Source organism: Zonotrichia albicollis, chromosome 1 (assembly GCF_047830755.1).
Source record: "Zonotrichia albicollis isolate bZonAlb1 chromosome 1, bZonAlb1.hap1, whole genome shotgun sequence".
Taxonomy (NCBI): Eukaryota; Metazoa; Chordata; class Aves; order Passeriformes; family Passerellidae; genus Zonotrichia; species Zonotrichia albicollis.
In genome coordinates, this window is record NC_133819.1 from 110,168,527 (window position 1) to 110,186,619 (window position 18,093).

General features: G+C 34.2%; 1 long non-coding RNA gene across 1 annotated transcript; it reads left to right on the forward strand.

Annotated features, from left to right (window-relative positions):
- Nucleotides 1-209: 209 nt before the first annotated feature.
- Nucleotides 210-15,330, forward strand: LOC141725373 (uncharacterized). Its single transcript, XR_012577239.1, has 3 exons — nucleotides 210-326; nucleotides 5,143-5,270; nucleotides 15,111-15,330. It is a non-coding gene; the product is annotated as an uncharacterized LOC141725373 (long non-coding RNA).
- The last annotated feature ends 2,763 nt before the right edge of the window (nucleotides 15,331-18,093 follow it).

Sequence of the window (18,093 nt, forward strand, 5' to 3'; positions counted from 1 at the left end):
CGTTGCATTATTACTAAAGAGGTTACATGGTGTTTTATGGAGAGTCAGCGTTTCTTCCTAGATGAATTGAAAAGTTCTGGGAAGAAGATATTCCTTGGGTATTCTGTGTTTTTATGAGCCTGAGAAAGCAACCACATTACAATAATCTCATTAAATATAGAATACAACTAAACACATTTTCCTATTAGCATATGATTCTCTTTTCTTCCAGAGCCAGCTGGTAACCTTTCATTGCCTGACATCTACTACAGGGCAAACTGTAGAGAGTTGCTCTCTAATTGACATTGAATCCCAAGCTCTGTGTATTCTGTGTATTCTTTCAGTAGGTAAGGATCAGAAGAGATTTTCCTGATACCACAAACTGCTTTGTGAAAGTGATTGTTAGTAATGGCTCTCATTTTAATCTGTACTGAAGACCGTAATTTCATAAATTAAGTAATAAAGTAATAATATATTATTATTATATAAGTATTAAATAATTAAATATTGAAAATTGCAATAATTTCTGCCTCTTTTTTTCTTATACCTAAATCCATAATAATTTTTCCTCCACCTGAAAAGTATTCTGCAGTTCTTGTGGCAGATCTTTTGTTCATTAGATGTTATTTTGTAAGAACTTGAGTAGAATTGCAGATGAAATTTCTATTTGATGTAGGACTTGGGCTGGATGAAATGTATAACATTGTCTAATATTACCCAAATTTATGTGTGTGTGTATTTATCTGTGTATGTATGTATTCAAATGTACTGCAGTTTCCTGACTACAAAGTATTTTTCCAGGGGACTAGGTCTACAACTTTCATAAAAAGTTGTAAATAACACTTTTAAACTTTTAAAACTTTTTTCAAACATTGGAAAAACACACAGTAAGTTGAAAAAAATTATTAAAGATGGGAAGTAACTGATATAGAAATAATTTTAATTATTTCTTGCTTTTCTGATGACAACCTATTTTATTTTTCTTTTTGGTTTTTCTTTTTTTGAGTAAAATAAACATCATCAAGATATTGTGGAAATTCCTCTTAAATATAAATATCCTACCACAAAATAAAAATGTAATAGAAACTGTTATTTTTTCATATACATTGACATGTTTTTTTAAGCAAATAACAGAAGGATGGTTTGAGCCGTGGCAATCTACCAGTGATGCAGATCTCTTGAGGTGCCACCAGACCACCAGCTCCTCACAAATCCTGAGGATTAAACAAGGCTGGGCCTAGCAGGGCTGATGTGCAATCTACTGGTCTTTGTACTATACAAGTTATTCAATAATAAGACAAAAAGAGCCTAAAAAAACTTAGGTGTTTTTTTTTTTCTATCTGTATTGTGAGAACCAGGAGATGAAGACAGGAGGCTAGCTATTCTGTCTGGAATATCCTACCTGTAAGGAGGCTTTCCTTTGTCCCATCCAAAGGAGGATGTGACAAGGAAAGAAAGAAATCCTTTTGTCTTTTTCTCATCTCTCAACCTCAAAACTGTCAGACAAAATCCACTTGAATTTTGGGAAAACCACCAAAACAAAAGAGTTTTGTGAATTTAGCATGATTAAACACACAGACATTGCCATAAACCTAACCCCCTACCAAATACATCTAAAGTTATTAACAAAATGCTGGCAGAATGCCTGATCTACGCGCCAACCCTGCAGACATCAGTGTCAATAATTGTATTTGAGTTTTAATGGCAATAGAGTTATGTGAATTTAGCATGATAAAGCACACAGACTTTGTGGAAGCATCCTACAGCAATCTAGCAGCTGATGTTTGCCTCCTTGTGCCTCTGAAAGGTGTGTAAAACAGGCAGTGACAGAATGGTCTGGGTGCTGTGAGCTGTGCCATCCATTCTGATAGAGCTGGGGTTTGCATCAATCGTTGCTTTCAGTGCCCTCTGCCCCCACCTGCACCCTGAGTCCCTGGAGTCAGCTCAAGGCTCCTTACATTCTGAAGAGGTGACCAGGACACAAGATTTTTAGGCACATGTTGGCCTAAACAGTCTTCTTGTGCTGCTACTTGCATGTAGCAGGACGTGCAAGTACATCCCTTAAGACAGAATATGTTAAAGCTCATTTCCTTTAAGTTTATTTTTACCAAAAATATTTATGCCAGCTTAAACATACTAAAGGTTTTCAAAACTGTTGTCAAAATTCTGGTTTATTAATCTTTGTTTTCTGAGAAACAAAGACAATTTTTGGTGTTTTATTCCTTATAAAATAGAAGCTTTGATGATTTTTACTTCATTTTTTAATTAAGAACTACTTCTTAATTAAAAGCTATCAAACAATCTCTGAACATTTTTTCCTGTAAAATTTTTATGATTTTTATTAAAGGACTTTGTTTTGTCTGTAGAACAGTGTGACATTGGAGGAGGGTATTAATTTTTTTATGGACTAAAAATGTATATACTGCATGTCAATTGAAAAATGTCCAGTATTTTTAACTATTTCTTAGAGCTGAACCTTCACTTTTTTGATCAGTTCCACTACTGTTTGGTTTTCCAGGTGGTTTTGGCAAAGATATTGAGGTATTTTTCAGAGAAGAAGGTTGTTAGATTAAAAAAATAATAACTATAATCTTTTTGGCAGAAAAAAACCTCTGTGACTGAGATGATAAAATTATCGCTCCTTCTCAAATTAATTTATGGGAAAAAACTTAGAGATTAAAGTTTTAAGCTATGTACAGGAATGAATATCCAGCATCACCAACATTCTAGGAATTATTCAATTTAACTTACATTGAAAAAGACTCATAAAAAAGTCAGCATTATTGCTCTTCTGCAGGCTTTTGAATACAAGTATAGAGCAATTCCTTCATAATATTTTTTTTAATGAGCAATCTGACCATTAGAAGATTTTGTCTGTTCAATTGCTCTTTTCTCCATAAGTCTCTGTTACTGCTTGAAAGCAGTAACAGAAAGACCATGTAATCTATGAAAACTTGCCTCCATGGAAAAAAAACAGAAATCATACTTACAATGTTGTGGTGATCTGCTGCAATACAGTTTTTTATGAATTCCATTAATTTCTTTTTTCTGTTTCCTGTTTAAACTTTTAGTATTATGTATCACTGATGTTATCAGTTCCTTGGGAGAGAGATTGTATTTTGCTGTATCTTTATAGAGTATGAAATGCAACAGCCTATTTGTCTAAGGCTACTAGATGCAGTAGTGGTGGGAAATAATACTTGTCACTGCCTGCTGTCCCATTTAAAATTTATACATACAATTTTATTTCATTTGTTTCTTCCTAAATAAAAGCTCAATATCACTGTAAGTCTAAGGTAAATTCTATACCTGGTAAATGCACAAAATTTACAATAACATTATTTATAATATTGGAATTACCCAGAGATTTTATGTCAGTGATATTTAAAGATTATTGTCTTGAAGCAATAATTTAGAATGAGATGCAACAGACTGTATGGATTGTAAATGCAACTCTACATAAATGTTTCATATCATGCATAGACATAGCTATTTGACTAGTGAGTACCTGACATTAAAACTAAAATACAATTATTGACACTGGTGTCTGCAGGGTTGGCATGTAGATCAGGCACTCTGCCAGCATTTTGTTAATAACTTTATACATAATTGGTAGAGGTTTAGGTTTACGGCCTTTCTTTTTTTTCAGTGAAGTATTATATAGTCAGGTATTCAAAATAAGTGAGATTCAAGAAGTCATTGCTGTTGAATATCAGCTCTTCTTTCCAAAACTGAAAACTGTAATCTCAATAGTTATTACCCAGAACTTTAAAACTATATTTTTTCTGAATAAAATCTTCTGATTTTAAAAGAATTCTTGGCATACTTTCTTTTCTATATGACCATTGCTTACACATAATCAGAAAAATGGAAGTCTTTTTAAAATCTGAATTTACATAAAAATATTGTTTTGTTTCATTTAGTGTTAAATTTCTAAAGACATTGTATAAAGCATAGCCATTAGTACATAATTGTGAAGACAGAAAAGCATAACTGGTATTTTCAGAAAGTAAATTTCAAGTGTGAAATATACATGTAAGAGATGAAAACGAAACATAAAATTGAAGTTCATATGCTGGATATGTAGTTCACACCAGTTGGCCACTTGTAACAGACTGAGTTTTGATGCATAGTATCACTCAATGTTTTATCAGTTTTGACCATGTTTTCTGCTTAATAAGAATATGCCTTCTTAGGGCTATTAATTTTTCAATAGGTTTATTGTTCTTAGATATATGTAAAAATATTTTTTTGCTTTGCATTACTTTCTCCTCCAAATACTTTTCTTAGAAGGATATCTGGAGAGGTATTTCCCAGAAGAGTTTTTCCTCCAGCTGACTTACTCAGAAGAGGTATTTCTCAGAAGATTTGGATTTTTTTCTCTGATTCTGTAGTAAACTGAATGTCATTATGGGAATTGTTTCCCCCTGCTGCTCCAATCCTCCAACAACTCCCTGGTGACAAATCTTCAGTTTTAATGTTGGCTTACTGCTGCAACCAATACTTGCTTAACTAACACTAGGAGAAAGGTAGATGTGCACAGGTTGTAAATGGGTTTAACCTGCAAAAAGATTACTCAGTTTTTACTTGGCAAGGATCTTTTCCAGATCTTCCCTTACCTGGTCTAGGTTATTGCCAGAAACTATCTGCACATGTGAGGTTCAAACCAAATGGTTCATTGAAGCTTCACCCTATGTGGCATCACAGAAATTTTTAACAAATGGAGCCTTTCCAGAAATATGAAATTACATAATTTGGGGAAAATAACATGTTCTTATTGAGTGCCTTGTCATACAGTCCTGAAACAGGATTTTTTTAACTTTGCAGGATGATTTAAAATACATTTTAGCATATGCTCATATTGAAACATTTTCAGTTGATACAGATATTGACCTTCATTTCATACAGTCCCATTTTTATAATGACAAGTAGAAATACCCACCTATGGTAACTTTGCAGACTGTCTTCCAAGATTTTTTTTCCTCCAAGAAAAATACTTATGAGCCAGGCAGATTTTGCTGCCTTCTGCTGAACACCTGCTGTTGGCTCAACAGCAGACACAGACCCATGCTCATAGCAGACACCTTAACACAGCAAATATCCTTTGACACTGATGTCAAACCGTGAAACCTCATGGTCTCCCTCTGTGATTTATCACCCTAGAGATCCTTGAGGAAGCTGTGGTGCCTACTACAGGAGATGGCAACCCCATGTGAAGGCTGCTGCTTGGTCCCAGGAGCCGTATGGCTGCTGGCAGCGAGACGTGGAATCCAGGCATGCTGCTGACACAGGTATGAGCCACACGTTTGCTACGTAACAGTAACTCTCCTCTCTTCTGCCTGTTTGCTTTTGACATGGAATCATAGACTCAGTGACTCATTTTTGTATGGAAAGACCTTTGAGATGATTAAGTCCAACTATTAACCCAGCCCTGCCAAGTTCCCCATTGTACCGTGTCCCTAAGCATAGCATCTACACATATTTTAAATACCTCCAGGTATGGTGACTCCACCACTTTCCTAGGAAGCCTGTTCCAGTGCTTGACCTTTTTGGTAAACACATTTTCCTTAATATCACACAATCATTTTGGTTGGAAAAGATGTCTAAGTCCAACATTTGATACATCGCCACCTTGTCAACCATACCGTAACACTAACATCCACTCATTTCTCGACTAATTGCACATGTGATGACTCCACTACCTCCTTGGGCAGCCCATTTCAATGTTTATCCACCAAGAAATTCTTCCTGATCTCCAGACCTTTCACCAGTTTCCTTGCCTTTTGCTAGACATGCTCCAACACCTCAACAATGTCTTGATGTGAGGGACACAGAACTGGGCATAGCACTCAAGGTGCAGCCTCAATATCATACATGTACAGTGCCCAGAGGAAAAACTTCCTTGGTCCTGGCCACACTCTATATCTGATACAAGGCGGGATGCCATTGGCATCCAATCAAAACATCCCCTGTGCAATTGGAGGCTGTTTCCTCTTGTCCTACAACTTTCTGCTTGGAAGAAGAGACCAACCTCCACCTGTTTACAACTTCCTTTCAGGTGGTTGTAGAGATAAGCTCTCTCCTGAGCCTTTTCTCCAAGTTAAACAACCTCACCTCCCTCAGCTGTTCCTCATAAGCCTCATGCTCCAGACCTCTCACCAACTTCATTGCTCTGGGAGACACAAATATTTCTATATTCTTTCTTCCCATTCTAAAAATTCTGTCTTTCCTCACACTCCAAGCTTTGCAGGGATTTGTCTGTCTGGATGACAGATCTGAACTCTCTCTTCACCCTCTCATGGTAGCTGGTGGGATAGGCAGACATTTCTAGAGAGAAATGTTTTGCCCAAAGGCTGATATCTAGAATGGGTCTGATGCTTATAAGCACATTTGGACACTGTGCTCTAAGCAAAGATGTCTCCATTGTAGATAAATCTAAATTTTCACAAAAATCCATTCTACTATATAACCCTGAACTTCTTTCTAAACTAGAAAACTTGGATATTTCTTGATAGCATGCTTTTTGTACTTCCCAGTCTCTATAAACACTACCCAAGTAGTGAGAATATGCTAGCACTCTTGCTTTATGAACGTTGATTTCACAGATGTCTCTAAAAGTTGTGTTTGAGGAAATATGGGATACTGAAATAAAGACACATTCTCTTCTTATCCTGCATGTAGACCTTATGTTTAGTAGCAATTATTTGTCAGCCGTAGGAATAATAATCCTAAATGGTAGAAAACTGATAGTTTTGGTAAAATATTTGAACTTAAGTGTAGGACCAGGTTTCAGCTTGATTTGAATGAAGATTAGATTTCTGAACTCTAATGCCTTTTGTTTGCACATAAAATTTTTGTGCTGCAGAAGAAATATCTCTTTTATTCAGTAATACGCTTAGTCACTGAATCACAGCAAGCCTTGACTCACTAAAAACTTACATGCCCTATTTATTATACATTGTGTTTTCTGCTGCTAATGCCTCTTTATATTTCTGTGTATTTGTAAATATTCTCAGTTGCGTAGTGGTTGGACATATTTTTTACTTTAAGAAATAGAACATTGGTGGAAATGGCTATTGTTCGCATAATTGGAACAGAAAATTTTATTTTAATGAAATAATTTATAAATAAGAGCCTTTGAATGAGGCTTAATTGTTTAGTGGTACCACCGGCTATGATGATGTTACAGTAGTGCTAGTGAGGATTTTTCAGGCTTTTGTGGCAGAGGAAATATTAAAGGCAGGGTTCAGTGGATGAATCAGCTACTACTAAAAGACCAGCGTGACAGTCTTTCAAAACATTAAAAGAAATTGATATTTCTCTAAGAAAAAAAGAAACCATGACACTTTTCTGATCTTTGCTTCCCTCCATTTTGTTTTGCATTCAGTCACTGAATTCTTTTGCGCTACTTAAGTGGGAAGCTTTAGAGCAGCCTTTAGGTTGAGTGAACAGAAAACATCAGTTGCAGTATTAGTAGAAAATAATTATTTAGTCTTCTGTAAAAAAAGTGCTACTGAAAAACTCTTATCTCTTCATATATTCTAGACAAGCAGATAGGGATAGGATTTTCAAAAAATGTAAGTATTGTAGAATGCTTGTCTGAATTTTTGGTATTTTGAAGTCACTGATTATGGGTATTCTTGAACCAAATCTATTTCAAAACAGATTCTTAGGCTTAGATTTTAAGAGATGGGAGACACTTCTGTAGGTAAATTAGGAGCCAAGAAATTGTGAAAACTTCTAACTACCATTCTCTGTCTCCATAAAGCAACTACAGGTCTGTGATTGCATAAGTAATATCATGTAATGACTCATACGTCTTCAAAGTTTGAAAACTGTTAACATTCATCACTTTTGAGTAAAAACTGGATTTTCTTTTCCTGGTGTCCTGATCTTGCGCTTAAACTATTTGCATTGCAAAAGAAATGTCCATTTTACCCTCTAATTCACTTTTCTGCCAGACCTGTATATTGAGTGAGATGTTTCTGTGTTGCTTTGAGTACAGTTCTGTCATGATTTGAGACATTCCAAAGCATTAGAGGGTATTTTGGATGTCAGAAATATCCTGAACTCAATATATAAGTCCAGGATCTGTAATCTGCCTCTCACCTAACATCTGGAGTATCTGATTCCTCAAGGATTCGAAAATCTTAATTCTGAGATTAAATCTGTTTTTGAAACCATCCTCCATGACTATTTGAGTCATAGTGAACATGAAATTTATGTTTCATGAAGATCCACCAAGTAAAACTGAACAAAATTACCTGAAATGGAAATAGTGTGCAGAGAGATTATCATTTAGAAGAACCCACCATCTTTCAAAGATAAACATTATTACGTTTTCATCAGTCAGTCATATTTTTGCAACACTCTGTATCAAAAATCTCAAATTACTCATAAAAAACCTATTAAAGATATAGTGATAAAAAACCTATAAAAGATATAAAGAATGTATTTGTTTCTTCTAATGAGTTTTTTCAGACATTGATACTATTGGTGTAAATTTAACTTTTTAAAATAAAATTGTTAAAATGTACGTCAATCCTACTTTTTGATGAAAAGCTGGAGCAATTTTTTTTTAAAAATTCCCTCTTGGAATAATTTTACTTAAATTTTGCACTATACCCATTCTGTCATGCTGAAACAGAAGCTCAGCTATGAGATATCTTCTTACTTTACAATCTCTGTCCTTGGATTGCAAAGCTTTCTTCGCTGCTTTTAATGCAAAACTTACAGGTTAGAGGATGAACTCACTAGAATATCAAGGCTAAATAATCTGTAAGGATTTTTCATCTGCCTGTAGTTAATCTTGCCTCTTGTGTTTAATAAAGTGTTCTGAGGTGCCAACATAAAAATATTATTAAACTAACTAAATTGGATACACTCTAATTTTCTCATTATGTGATCACAGGTATAACATAAAATTAATGTGGAAGAACAAGAAACAAAATACAGTAAAACTTTATTCATTTGCACTTGCAGAGCCATCACATTATCAAGCACATGTGAAAACAAGAAATCAGCAAGCTAAAGACTAAAAGTAAATGCTACCAAGTCCTTGAAAAGCAAAATACCTTTATAGTGTGAGACCTCATAAGTAAATTCTCTGCAAAGTGAAGATAACATGGATTTTAGATACTTTTCTGCTTATTGATACTGCACATGCTGCCACAGAATACATTATCAATGGGAAAATATTAAACACATAAATTATATCAGCCTATTCCTTTCTGTGTTTGGGGCTGCTTGACAGCACTGGATTGAAGCACTTCTTTTTGTTCACTTGCTCTAGTTTCAGTATTTTTAAAAATATATTATAATTTCTTCTGTTCTTGGAAACTTAGGCCAAATTCCTAGTTTCACACAAACTCTTGCTGAGAAATATCTGATTTTTTTTTAATCATTTATTGTGAACATCCTGTGTTTATTTTTTACAGGCAGTTTCACTTCTTCAGGAGACTGCAGATGTTATGAGAGGGCATTTATTTAAAAGCATAAGAGTGTGTGAGTAAAAGTTCCAATAAATTTCTTGTACCATTTCCAAGGATAGCCAAACATATGTCAGTATTCCACAAGAATTCTGTTCTATAGCCAGACACAATGATGACTATATCATAAAATCATATTGCTGCAACCCCTGTTCTTAATATTCTGCCTCTGGCAGGAGAGTTAAATTTGCTATTTTATGTATGAGAAAATTATCAAAGACAAGAGCACCTACCTAATTCACAAGAGCTTCCATCATTCTAAGGAGAATACAAAGGCTTAAGTTTTTACTCCATCCATAGGAAGAAGTGTTTTCTCCATCTGTTATTGCATCGTTATCCATGAACAGAAAAAAGTGGCATTGCAGGGCTACACAAGTCTTACAAGTTACCTCCTTGCTTCCAGGATGGTGAAAAGATAGATTTAACCATGCTTACTACATTATATCACTCAGACTGAGATCCTTCTCAGGGGTGAAAAAGTTAAATCAAAGCCTTCTGAAAAGCAGTACTTCTTGTTTTGCTCAATTACTAATTTGAACTAAGTTCTGCCTTGTAGTTTTTGTAGTTTATGAAATGGTTGCTGCAGATATTAATATTGAATAGGAACATATTAGTATGTATTCACAGTTATTACCTCACATAATGATTTTTAACACTACAAAACTTCTCATTCATCACATGAATTAGGAGTTCATGTAGAATAAAAGAATATTAAGAAAATTACTGTGTTTGTTCAAGGCTCATTTTTCAAAAGTACTGTTTAGCTCACAGAAAGGATAGTCAGAAATACTTTAAATGAAGATTGCAAACCTAAATAATTAATAGAAGATGAACATGAATTGCTTCTATTCCGTATGAATTATTGACGTTTATTTATTTTGAAATATGTAAAATATAGCTATCCAGATATCTAAGCATATTCAAAGGTCGTTTTGTTTGCAAAATTTATGCACAGGGTATCTTATGCCATTCCCTACATGATCTTGAACAGAAATTTTCTGATCTCCAGAGTAAGCTCTGTTTGCTCTTTCCTCAATTTCCAATTCCTTTCATTGGCATTTCATTCCACAGGAATAAATTAGAAATTTGAATTGAAGGACACTGAAATCAGAACCTAAGAGAACAAGTTCAAAGTGAAAAATTGAAAATTCATTTCTACATTAATACTAAATTTCCAAGAGTCTTAACCCACATGTTTCAGCTGATGTGCATTAAGCTGAGACAAAATGCAAACTTATGGAGGATACTTTTCCTTTAGAGCTGTAAAGAGTAATATATGACATATTACTAACAGTATTACATCTTCAGATTTTATTCCCCATGATTGCATTGGTGATCCTGAGTTTTTTTCTTCCTTACCCTAATTTACATTGATTGCTGGGGGAGTCAATCTTGCTGAATAAAGCAGATCTTGTGGTGTTTGCAGACTACACCCCACACAGGCTACTCTATACACAGGAAATAAGACACATTCTCATGGGGTTTTTCTGAAGTGGACAGACCATGAATCAACAGGAATTGACCTAGTGGGCATTTTTTTAGTCATGAACATACGAGCTGCTTTGAAAAGTCACAGAGAAAAGCTATGAAAACAAACAAAAATTCAGCATTTCCTCTCTTCCTAATCTTCCTTACATTTTGTGGTGGTCTTATCAGATAAAGTGGTACTTTCAGTGTCCTGGTACTGTCCTGGAATGTAGGACAGCTGGGATTTACATCTTCCTCTGTCAGAAAATACCACTCCTTGACATTGGGCAATTTGTTCTTTGTGTATGTGTCTTCATTCGCTGTTCTGTGCATGATATGCTCCTATGGAGACCATATATTGTCTTAGACATGTACACTGCTTAACATAAGAAAAAAAATCAATAATAAAATGTCCATGATGATAAGCTTCTGACTTTTCTGACCTAGAACAGGAGGAGACTTTAAAAAAATAAAAAAAAAAGGCAGTTTTGACCCTTTCAGAAGGACTACAGATTGAAGAATATTTTAGATATTCGAGGAAAACAAGCAAGCTTATGGCATTTTTGTCCTGTTAAAAACTTTGTTTCCTGCCCCCTTTTGCACACACACATCCAGGGAATTGTACATGAACCCAAGATATAAAAATAGCCAGTTTCTGTCTTTGATTGAGGGAGAAAGACACAAGCCAGATTTATTGGCTGTCTAGAGACCTTATGTTCAGTTTTCTCTTGTCACATTCACACCAATTAAATGTGAGAGTTTATATGTTGTCCTATCTGTAAAAATGACAGCCAGATCCTTGTCTGGCTCATTTAATTGTCCCTGTGGAATAAGTTCTCCCACCCTGGTATAGAGAAGAGTATTTCTTATAGCTAGTATGAAACCTTCCTTGCCTGAATATTTTCAAGATAAAAAAGTTATTCAGAAAAGGTGATGTGTAAGAGATGATAGCATTCCTTTCTCTCAAGTTAGCACAAGTTTAAAAATGGGATTGAGAAATACACTCATAACTTGAATATGAAACACCATATATAATGTCTGTAAAGAGATATACCTTAGTGTTTGGGCTAGGTGGTGTTGCCAGCATACACATTTAAGTGCCTGCTGCTACCTGGAATGTGCAGTCAGAAATGAAAGGTCCAATGAAGTCAAAATGAAGTGTAAAAAAATGATGGTCAAAAATGTTCCAGGTGAAGCAGCTGATCCTCTCTTCTCTATATATTTTACCCCAGTCTCATTGCAAGACTTCACTCTTCTGTTGCATCTACATTAAATAAAAAAATCTTAGGGTATTAGCCAACTACACCAGTCAAGACAGATATTTAGTACATTTCCACATACATGAAATCCTAGTGTCTTTTCAATCTTTTTAGCAGGATTTTGTCAAAGTAAATAGATAGCTGAAAAATGTAGGTTATGAATACTGTTAAATATTTTTTCATATTTTTTCTGACCAGAAAAACTGATGAAGCTCAAAAAATGTTATTTTCTATAAAACTGGTTTCAGAGGAAGCTAGGGAATATGACAGCTACAGTACTCTTTAGCAATCAGAGTAAATATTAAAATATTTGGAAAATTGTATAAAATATATGATCTTTGCATGAAATATTTACTGCATTATCTGCCATTTAAATTTCTCTACTGAGTATTAAATCCATGTCTTAAAGCTGAAAAATAATCTGTCTCTTCATTATAAGCATCCCTTATCAAACGCAGTGTTGGATTTCTGTGTATGTAATATTATGTATTCTAATTTTTTCTAATGATTCCATCTTTGATGTTGATTTTCCCCTTCATGATTGTAGATCTAGTTCTTTGTTATTCTGTGACTCCCACTGTGAAGAAAACTGACCTGACAGTCTGTTACTTGGTTACATGCTACTATAAAATGAAATTATCTAGATTTGATGATATGCCAGATAGAGATTTTTAAGAAATACCTAAGAGAGAATGTGCTGATGTTGTCAATTAAATTAATTTCCAATATAATTGGAGTCACATGCAGTAGCTGTAGAAAGTGGTATATTTTCACCAGGATGGATATTTTGTGAGATTCATGGCAATGCCTTTATATACATTAACTAGTATTTTATTCAGGTACTGTTTGCACCAGTTTCTTAAGTACAGATGAAAATACGTAAAGCTATCAGAAAATATGTAAAAATACAAAGATTATTGATTATTGTGATTATTTCATTATTTTTCTCTTAATGGAAAATGTCTGTATTTCATCTATTTTGTTGTTGTTGTTTGAAGGAAAGAATGAAATTCTGCACTTTAAAATCATAACATCTGTGTTTAAAAATACAGCTTTGTTTTAGCATTAACTAGGCAAGTTTTATTGTAATTCACTGTTTTTAACATTTTGTCTAGCTTAAAACTTTGCCCATAATTTCTGTTTACCTATCTGATACATAGATGAAAGGTCTACTTTTATTTTACAAACGCTTTCTGCTTTACTGAAGCAGGGAAAGAGGATGTCATCTCCAACTGCTAAGAGTCATCTCTCTGCCAGTTGCAGCCATTGAGATCTGCTTGAAGTTAAAATAGATCTGTTCATTTTCTGACTAACACTCAGTACAGTTCAGTGAAGTGCCAAGCTGAGAAACAATTATAGAGCTCCTGGAGCAATGCATTACATTTGCATCTTAGATTACTTTAAACATTTTAGCTCATTCTTTGGAGCAGTTTTCCACCAAATCAGCAGTACTCCAGCAGGCAACTTATACCTTTCTGGCACTTTCCACTTCTGTTTATAAAGCAAGTTTTTTTATTCAGATCATGGACCATTTCAGGAAGTAGACATTACCTTACAGTTTTTTCCTAGGTTTTATTGGAGGTTTTGATATTGCATATTGATACAATAATTTTTTTAACTCTAGGCATACTGTTACCAGCAAATTTCTCCCCCTGTGGGTGGGATGAGTTAAGAAAGGACCATATTAAATTCCTTGTTTTTCCAGTGGCTTCCCCACATTATTGATACTTATCCTTAAGTTCTCTGAAGAGCAGTACCTTCATGTTAGGCTTCTGTGATTTCATTGATGGAAAATAATTTAAAACATAGTGCCTGCCACAAGGTAGTGCAGGTATTTAATGGTCGTTTTCTAGTAATAAATGGCTATCTGAAAAAAGGGAAGCCTGTCAAGTTACCTGCCCCATATAATGACTTTTCCCTTAGGTCCTGAAAGTGCTTATCTGAGTTTTAAGGGGATTATTTTTTTCTGCTCTAGAAATATACAGGACTCTACCAGAAAGACAAAATATATTTTAATAGCAATTTATGTTGGTGACTGTATTATCATAGTTAATGATGCATTCCTGATTTATTCCTTTACTGCAGTGAACAGCCATTGCCTTTTTGAATGTGGTGACTACAGATGTAAAAAACTTATTTATAAAACATAAAATAGAGGCAGAATTGTCCAATTTTCAGTTTCTAGGACCAAAGGAAAATCTTTGTCTTATTCAGTGTAAAGTACTTTGAAAGCAGTATACAAAGGAATGAAGGAATTGGGTTATTCTTTAAAATCTTTCATAACCCGCAATTTCACCAATTTGTGGAAATTTAATGTATAGGAAGAGGTAGGCATGCCAGCTACATGCCAGTAATTTCTTGCCATCCCCCGCAGCATGGCAACAGTCCTTCCCAAACATTATGAGCCTCCACCATCCTGATATTTGAAAATAAGTTGACGGGGAACCAAAGGATTAAGAAAGCTCTATTTGCCTTGGTTAAGGCCTCAGCATTATCCTGGGCATTCTGATTAGAATTATTACCTCACTCTTTTTATTATTCTTTTTCTCATTTACACCCATTCTAATATATTTTTTTCTCTTCTGCATTCAGTTGTTTCTTTCTTATCGAAATCCTTCTTTCTGTTTGAAAACAGCCTGACTTTGCCAGCCAAGACAGATTTTTGGCAGCGCTGCTGTGAGCCTGTGACCAGAAAAGAAGTTGAAAGTAGTATCTTAAATGCTTTGACATTGACGTATTTTTGCCAGATCTTGAAGCAGATGATAAAACCACATGCTATGTCTTTTCTTTTTTCCTTTTTTCTTTTAAAGCAGTAATCATGCAGGTAAGAATCCAAACCCTAAGCTGTATATTCTTCCTCTCCTCCTCCCATTTTTTTTTATCCACCCTTCTGTTTTCTTTCTTTGTTTGTTTTTAGGAAACCAAACTGAATTCCAAGAAGAGAAACAGCTCAAGCTCATCACAATAAATTTCCTTTTCTTTCCAAGAAGGGATAGTAATTGCAGACGCTCATACCATCTATAAGACTGTCAAGTGGGGTAAGGATCTTTTTAGAAAAGTATCAGTGAATGGAAAAAAGGAATAAAGTGAAATGTCTGCTTCATTCTTTATATCACAGTCTAAACCCCTTTAACCATTTTTTGTTGCATTCCTTATAGGTTGTTTAAAAATTCCCATGGTCATCGTGTCTCATGGGGTGAAACAGAATAAAGTCTCTGCATACCAGAGTTATTCCTTAGTATGACATTGGATTACATTATCATATAAAGAACTCTGTCGTTGTCAGACTGCTTAGTCCATGAGATTCCATAGGTTACATCTCCATTTTGAATTTCCTGATTTTGTTTTGAGTTTTGGATTTCTGAGTGAAATTCAGGTGAAGTGAACTTCTGAGTACTGAAATGGCAGAGATTTAATTTGTCTCTCTTTAAAAAAAATTAGCTTTGGGGTTTTTAATACTAATGTCTACCAAGAGAGTGCAAAATCCGTGAAAAAATATTAAATTAAATAATTTTTACATATAAATTTAAAGCTAACTAGATATTAATTTAACACATGACCCCAAATTAAACATCTACAAAAAAAAACTGAAAGGCTGCACTTCCACTCAGAATCCACATTATAATCTGGAAGCATTCAGAGTGAGAGCCAGGTTCAGTCTGCTGCAAGAGACAAGACCTCAGTATATCTGTTATGCTTTGCAAACACACATTAGTAAGCATAGGTGCCACCACAAAGAAATAAAATGAAAATATTCTTATGTCAGAGAATATCTTCAATACATATTCCTTTTTCCTAGGCATATATCAAATAATGATTTTCATAAAAAAAGTGTCTTGAAATATGTTTTTAGATATTAAACAGAAGCATAGTCTAAGCATTAATTTGAAATATTATCTACCTTTAGATATGAAAAAGTAACTAAAAGAGATTTTCAAATATGAAATGAGATTATTATTGAAATTCAGATGTGGCTGAAGAAAAATCTGAAGATGACTGGTAGAGAGCTTTTTTCTAAACAGATTTTCTGGCACAAGTTTTAGCATCCTGAATGATATTAAAATCAATCTTTTTCAGGCATCAGCTGGATTTAGAACAGGAAGATGCGCTAGCTGTAATTCTTTACTCAGGAATTTTGGGTAAAGATCAAGGAGGTGGTGATAAAAATTGTTGTTACTGCAGCAAATTAAATTGGCTAATTTTATTAGCCAAAATAGCATTTTTAAATAAACTGGATAAGCTACTTCCAGTTCATACCTGGGCACTGTGTTTGAGCAAACTTTCTGGCATGGACCAAAATTTTCCTAGGGGATTTTTTTCCTAACATTTTACCTGTATGATGATAATTTCCCACTGCTGGTACGTGTGGTCCAGACCTGTCTAATCTACCATAGTGGGTACCATATAAACCTTATATTTATGTATATTCAAACTGCAGATAACTAATAATTACCTGATTATACTAATCAGGTATTCAATCAGATATTTTAATTTAATCAGGTATCAAAAAATAGGCATTGAGGGCACAGGCAACCATCTCCCAACCTGAACACTGTAGCTGCTGAACAAGGCTTCTCTTCTGAAGGAAAACTCAATATAAAAGGCTGTCTCAGATAAGGATGTGGGCACAGATAACAGTTAGCACCATTAATAAGTATTATCCCTTTTGTCTTTGTCTATAAAAACATCACTAGGATTATGCAGAGAATCTAACCTGGATGAACAGATTTGTTCTGTCCTACTGCCAGCCAATGTGCCACAACATTTAACTTATTTCAAGGAAGATGGGCAAATATGTACTGTATATGACATTTTCTTGCCAATATGAGAATTTCTACTCCTGGATTAAGTAAATATAACATTCTGTACCAAAAAAAATCTTGACATTTTTAAAGTGTTGGCCATAATCATGATATAAAATGCTGAAGCAATCACACAATAAATAATTTCAATTTCTCAGAAACTTTGAATTGGAAAAAAAAGTTAACATCTTGGATATAAAATCACATGGAAGTTGTATAAATTATTAGCCTGGCTTTAATAGCTAATAATAGGACTTAAAGTAGGACTTTGTAAATTTTTAATAGGTTTTTCATGCCTAGTTTAACTTCTTTTTTAACAGAAGCTGATTAAGTTCATGTATTTTTGGCAATGTTTTTATTAATAACATTCTTTCATAAAAGGATTATTTTATAAATATATATGCTCAAGTTGCCCATGTACTCCTCACACTATTCCTAATTTTCAAATAAAGGTTCCAATTTTTTGTTTTAGGGACAATTATTGTGCTGCTAGTAGAATTTTCTGGTGACAATAATAAGGGGAGTAATTAGGAAACTCACTGAAAAGGACTTTTTTTCTAGAAGATTTTTTTTTGGTATCTTATGTTTGTTTCCCATCTCTGATGGCCTAATAATGAAAGATGTTTAACAAACTAGATTATAAGTGTATTTTCAGGGTTTTAATACATTTAAACAGTCAATGACTTGTTTTTTAAGATCTTTAATAGGAATAATATTACTCTATTTGTGATTTGCATAATAGTAGTGGGTTTTTTTTTTTCTCCTAACTACATACTCTAGTAATATATATGTTAAACCACAAATCTGATTCTGTTACTCTTGGTATATAAAATAAAGGTAAGGGTGTCATACAATCAAAGCCACATAAGATATATGGGAAATACAGGAAAATAATCCTTTTCCTAGAGCCAGAGTATTGTAGGCAAAGAAAGCTCTCAGTTGCAAAAAACAGAGTAAGTTTCATGTCTCTACAAATGTCAGCTGTGGACACAGAACGCATTTTTTCATCATCATGGAGCATAACTTAGCTACAGCTTCACAGGAATTCTTTCAAAGTTTAGACTGAGAGTTTACACTCTAAAACAGAAAAAAGAATCC